Genomic DNA, 6,904 nt, shown 5'->3' on the forward strand with positions numbered 1-6,904 from the left:
GAGGGAAAATGATTTATGAGGAAAATGCCCTGGTGAACTGGACTCGACCTCAGTACCCTGAGGACCCAAAACTGAATATGCAAGGTGTCTGAGAAAGCAGAAGACTGCTGTACCAAGATGTTGAACTACTGGTAGGCAGACAACTATGATCTTGCTATATCAATGCCCTATATACTGTATTAAGATGTATATCTCAGCAAACATGTGACTGGAATTCTCAGTGAATATTATTGTAAAATTTCCCTGAAAACAACCTCCTTTCGTGAATGTAAATAGCAGTCAGCCAGGAATGGTTGATTCTCTACAAGTGAATAATTCAGGAAGTGTGATATGGATTTAGTCTATATTGGCCCAGTATTACTCACTCAACAAGACTTAAAAAAACTAGCATTGGGACTAATCAGACAATATTAATGGAAAATCTGTATACCCCAGGGAGATAATAGGTAAGACTCTCAATCACAAATTAACAAGGAGGTTTTGAGAGGGAGCCAAAGGCAGATTTAAAAAACAAAACACCAACATAGATCCAGGAATGGCTTACAGGCTTGCGCTACCTCCTACTCCACTTTGAGAACAACCAGTTCTGACATCACGGCCCCGCTCAGTACTCACCCTCAGGAAGGGAACACAGAACATGTGGGTGCTATAGCAAAATGGGGCACCACCAGAGAATTAGATGCTGACCAACTATCAGATAAAACAGTGACTAGAACCTTAAAGGCTTCTTTCCAAACAAGCAACAATCTCAGTGAAGGTCAACTAAATCCGCATGGAAGAAGCACATCAGCATCAGTCACCAAAGGATTGTGTAGCACAGAATCCTAATCTGAAGCCTAGAGAGAGAATCGTGTCAGAGCCCCTATTGTGAGAGTCTTGTTTGCGGCAGGTTATGGATGACCGTGGGAGCCCAATGAATAAATAAAGAAAGAAGTCTGGCGATTTCCTCCGACCCATAATGAAGAGCTGGGAATAAACGGGGTACAAAGCAGGGCACAATGGAGCGACGACTATAGCAGAGGAAAACGGATGCCTGCCTTGAACTGTTAAAACCTGGTCAGTCGATATCTCCCTCTGACGAGTGTTAGACCTGATCTGGTTTTCAATGTTTTCTGTGTTTTTGTTTGTTCATATTGGGCTTTAGCTCAGATGTTTTTTGTCTCTGGGTGTGATCCTGTTGTTGGAGCCAGCTGACGAGTCGAACAGTCCTGAAAGGGGGAGTGAGGATTAAGGGAAAAGAGAGACAGAAAGTATTGGGAGGACAACAGTCTGATGGACTGAAGCCCCCGAGTTTATTCTACAAACTCCTTATATCCATGCAGAAATAACCCGGGGTTAATTATCGCATTGTTAAGCAAGCACATTTGATACACAGAGCAACTCTATCTTCTGCCAAGCCAGACATCCTTGAGAAAATTAAACCACCTGTTTTTCCCAGACCTTGCTTGCTTTCTTGTCCTTGACAGTCTGTTCAAAACGTAAAGTCACAGAAGAAATCAGGAAACACTTAGGTCATGAGACTGCTCAGCTGTTTCAAGGCTGAGTCTTAACAGCCTTCAACACCCTGTTGAGCTTTTGTTATGTGTTCTTCTGCTTTTCAGTATATGACACTCAGGATTCATGAAGCTATGGGAACAGCACGGAAATAAGGGTTTCTGGGGGCACAGGGGTCGGGGAAGGGGGACAAAAGGAAGCTGATGTGAAGGAGTTCAAGAAGGAAAGAATAGACACTGACTGTGGTAGCAGTTGTACAATCCTGCTTGATGTGAGCGAACTGTGGACTGATATATTTGTATGAACTCCCAATACAATGGTTTTGAATGGCTGGATAGATATTATGTAGATTATAATTTTTCTCTTGATTGATGAATAAACAGATGAACTGAAATCACTCCATCCAGGTGGTTCACCATATTTGTGGCATCACTATATTTTGAAATATTCTTTTTTAAGGTGGCAGCCTCATTGGGTGGAAAGAGTCTAAGCTTTGCAATTTAAAGGCTTCTGTTTATCACTTAATACAGGATACTTTCAAACTATTATGTAACTTCTTGAAGGCATGCTTTCCTTGATGGTAAAACTCAGATAAAAATTTCACCAGCTATAAAGAGTTTGTGGGATTTAAATAATAATAGGCACACCCTCCATTTACCACAAAGTGTTGCACAGACATTTGATTTACTATTTTCTTGATGAGGAAGAAGAGGAGTCCTGCTCAAAATGTAAGGGCTCAGCTTAATTGTGATTCAAATACGCCAGTCCTCAAGGAGAAAGATGCGCCAGTTTGTTTCTGTAAGAAATGTGTGTGTGTGTGTATGTGTGTGTGTGTGTGTACACTCAGCTTTAGAACCTTATAGGGTGGGTCCATGCTTCTCTATAATATTGTTATAAGTTTATATGGACTTGATACCAATAGGTTTAATTGACTGATCTACAAGAGGAAAAGTACTTCACTAAATGGCCAAGTTCAAGCTCACCTCTATCACCAGTGACCTAATGCTGCAATTTGAATTCCTAGCAGGTATGTCCTGAGAGATAGTGTTTGTTGTTAGTTGCTATAGAATCCATTCTGAATAATGACAACCACAAGTACAGAGTAGAGCTGGTCCGTGGATTTTCAAGGCTGTGGCTTAGGTGGACCCCAGCCTCTAAACTTTCCTCTCTGTTCATAGTGGAGGAGGGGTAGAGTCCTGAACTGTGCAACCCAGGGACTTCTGGGAAAGTGTCTCCTTGGTCTTAAAATTTTGGGAATTCCTTATCTTTAGCTCTTATTGTTCTATCATGAGATTTATTGAAAGAAAAAGGAGATTCTTAAGAGTAATGAGACAGAAATTCAAATCGATTAATTAGAATGTGAGCTAAAAACAAACAATGTATTTATGGGATCAGTCCCATTATCAGCTGGGAGAGCATCCAATGAACACTACGGTGGGGGGGAGGGGAAGCTGCCAAAATATATGCAGCAATAGCAGAACAATGACAACAAAAGGTCATATTTGGGGTGAAATTGGAGACACGAATGCAGAGCAGGGATGTGTCTTGGCTATAACAGCTTATGATTGGTTTATGTTTATTTAGCTTATTTTAATAACTGATTGCAATGACCTCGGTTCTGCTCAAACAGTCACCTCTTGGTCCATGCTCCACGTGGACACAATGCAATGTTATGGAAAGTCATTCTTCATATGGAATCGATGCTGTGCTGTGGTTCACAGAGTACAATGCCTTTGTACTGTTGATAAAACATGGGGAAATGCGTTTCTGTATTCTCTGCTCTCACCCAAGCTCCCTCTGACATCAGCACTGACATTTCTCATTCCGTGTGCTCTTTGGAATCCTACTTGAATTTCTGACAGCTCCCTGTTAAGTACTGCTGCAACCACTTTGAATTATCTTCAGCACAATTCCACGTGTATGTGATACTAAGAATATTGTTCAATGATCTCCCCACTGTGCTAGTCACTTTTCTTTGGAATGAGCATGTACATTAATTTATTATCGCTGGCTGGCCAGGCACCTGCCTTTCACATTCATTGGCATAGATGAACATTTCTAGCATGTGTCTGCCTAATCTATTAGTTTGTTTTATGTGGTGACTTGCATTCTGGAACTTTATGTAATGCTTTCCTTTGAATTATACACTCATATTAATTTATAAACCATGTATTGAATCTCAGTATGAGGCAGGTGTTGTTTAGGTGACTTGCTACATGTTTCTTTCTGAGACGTATCAAATATATTTGTTAAATTAATTTTATCTCTTAATGTTTTTATTTTACATAAACATTAATTAAATAAGTGATTAGTCATTATATTTGTATTAGATTGGGATATTTAAATGTAAATTTTAAAATCCTTACAATCCAAATGTATCATATAGGTTTAGAAAAAAATTTCTTGAATGTAATTGCTATTCAAAATGTATTTGTTGAATATTAAATCAAATAGCATATTTCAGTCAAATGTTAATTTTTTCTATTTTTTTTTTTTGTTAAGCTAAGTTTCATACCTTTCAACTGATTTAAGTCCAACACCCTGAAGGGACAACTATGGCAGCAAAACTTCCCCTCTTCTGCCGCCACACGAGGATTAACTTTGAATACTAGTCAACCTAGTGTTCTCACCCTGCTACTTCCCCTTCCCATACACATTTGCATTAAAACGATCAAATCTATTTTAAGACACCAGACCTCAAGCCAACAAATGTCGGCAAATCTACTGGGATACAATTCAAGAACGAACCCCTTTTGAGGAGCATTACCAACATTAGAGGCTGTGAGGCTGCCTACAGGATCAGACCGTTCACACGGAATGCTTCTTCACTGAAGCATTCCCATAAACAATGTGCTTAACAGAAAAGCCAAATGGTGTTCCCATCACTTGATTTCCTACCAGATTTTTTTATGTTTAGAAACACTAGAAACCAGCATTTTGTTTATAAAAACCTAAGGAACAAAATATCACTGCGTCCATCCTGGAAGAATTTTTAAATGTACAGTGTGGGCAGGGAACACAAAACATAAAATCCAATTTGGTATTCTCAGCTGCTGTATATTGAAGCAGCTAACATGATGCTGACGCTGGAAAGCCTGTATTTGTAAGCCATTCCCCAGAAGTGATTCTCAGCACTTTCTATGTTTTATGCATAGTATTTCTGCTTCCCTGTTTAATAACCTAGATTGTTCTCATTCTAAACAGTCGATGCATTGACTACCATCCAACGCTGGTGGAAGGAACAACGTGGAGTAAAACAGATGAAGGCAGAACACTATCACAGAACTTTAAGTTCACAAGGTGAAAATGATGATTTTGCTTTAAACCAAATGGAGTATGTGAGTGAAAAGGTTACTAAAGTGTAAGTTCTGGTGAATGAACCAAGCTCAGTTGACGTACTGAACCCAACCATCTCCCTGATAATACATTTAGGACATTTACAAATTTGCCAAGTACTATTACATTTACCAATGTAAATTTAAATTTACCCTCAATTTACTTAGTGCTCTTACTTAGCAAGTCAGGAAAGGCACGGTGCTCATGAGCTCATCTTTTTTACTGGGGGGCAAAGAACGGTAATGCGATGTCCGCGCAGCTCGGCCAGTGCACTCAGTTCACAGCACTGAAGGGTCTTTCCTTATTAACAACACTAGACGTTTATTTGTCAGTACCTTCCAAAAGTGCTTGTGTCACTATAGATAAAATTCACTTGAATTAAAATAATAATAAAATAAGCCCAAGGTCTGCCCTCCTGTGGGGCCTCAGTGTGACAATGTGGTGCTCTGTCTGGAGGCACGAGGGGCTGGGGAACTGGAGATCTGCCCCAGGGAGGAGAGCAGGCAGATATAAGGCTCGAAAGTCAGGGGCAATAATTTTGAAATAGTAATGCACCAGACAAATAGCTGCAAACATTTTCTTAAGAGGACTCGACTCGTGGAAGAAAAACTTTAATTGCTGTTGCTAAAATACTCTGTACGAAGTAGAACTTGGTTTCAGTAACATCCACTCATGCAGAGTGTGCTCTAGAAACTGGAGGTAAATGGAGGTACATTTCTAGTGGCAATTGAATAGAACAGTCCCAGGTGGTTGACTGAGGCCAATCCCTCATGATGATGAAAGCCTTGTCTGTAGGGAATTTGGGGTGCTACCGAGTGAAATATTACTCTGTGCACAAACCAAATTGGAATTGTTTTCACAAGTGTTGTAAAGTTTCATACAGGAAAAGGATTTTTCTACATGCACTTTAATTTCACATTGGGAGTGGCATAGAATCCCTAAACACAGAAGAGAGCATCCATGAAAGATATCTAACTCCTGGACATAATAATGCACACAGTTCACAATGATGACACTGTGCTTACATCTAGGGCGTCCTGCAACTACACGGCAGTGGCAATGGAAAGCATAGCCCTGGGATCAGTGTCTAGAAAGCAGCCACCACCTTCTTCTATGTGTGCTTTCTGTGTTTTTTTCCTTCATATTCCTTAATCAACTCTGCTGCTGCAGCTGCTTCTTAGAAAAACTGGTAGGAACAAATTTGTCATCATTGAACATAGCACTCTGGCAATCAAGCCGTTAATAACCGTCTATCTTCTGGGGCGAAGGGAGCACTGTGCAGCATTGAGAACTCCAGTTTACAGACAGCGTGGTCACACATTGTCCTGGCCTGAAGACTTCCCCAGCTTTCCTGATCAGGTCATCAAAGGAGGTCTGACTTGAGTTTGATTCAAAGTTTACATAAGAAAATTCTGGTTCTGGAGTGATGGGCAGAGTCCAATAAGTTCTATCCGATAGCATTCAACTCATTGAATACCCACAAGGATTCAACAGTGGAGCATCTACGACAGAACCTGCTATCAGGTCATGAATGCCACGTTCAGGAGTGGCATGCTTTGCAGGACACCATCTTTCATGTAACTGCTGGGTCAAGTTCACTCATCAGAATGTCCAGGGTTTGATCTGGCTGGCTGGTTACTCGACTCTCTGGGAAATCCAGAGTAGCCAAGTACCGACAGTCAGAAATCATACGTCCCATAAAATATGCTGCTTTATTTGGGAAAATTGCACTAAGAAACCCTATTTCTTCCTGGAAATTCAGTGGGGGTCCCCTTGGTGAGAAGGCATCATGAAAGTCTTAGGAGAATAAAGGCAGCTTTGAATGGAGCCAAAGCCACTGTGGTCCCTAGCAAATTCAACGGGGACCAGTGCTTTCAGTAATAGGGTGGTGCCACCGGTCTTCAAAATAAAACGTCTCTGGGAGCTGAGTACAGTAGCTTCCTGCTTGCCAGTCTTTGTCACACAGCATTGAACATTGCACATTCTTCAGAAGTCGATCCCACGCAGATCTCATGATTAGTGTGGGTTGATTGGCTTTCCTTTGAGAAATGCTCCGATGTTCCTGGTTCTTTGT

At 40.8% G+C, this 6,904-nt stretch overlaps 1 pseudogene; it reads right to left on the reverse strand.

The window, feature by feature from the left end:
- Window positions 1-5,982: 5,982 nt before the first annotated feature.
- Window positions 5,983-6,621, reverse strand: LOC142456497 (S-adenosylmethionine decarboxylase proenzyme 1 pseudogene; annotated as a pseudogene).
- Between the last annotated feature and the right edge of the window lie 283 nt (window positions 6,622-6,904).

This window comes from Tenrec ecaudatus, chromosome 9 (genome assembly GCF_050624435.1).
Source record: "Tenrec ecaudatus isolate mTenEca1 chromosome 9, mTenEca1.hap1, whole genome shotgun sequence".
NCBI classification, from domain to species: domain Eukaryota; kingdom Metazoa; phylum Chordata; class Mammalia; order Afrosoricida; family Tenrecidae; genus Tenrec; species Tenrec ecaudatus.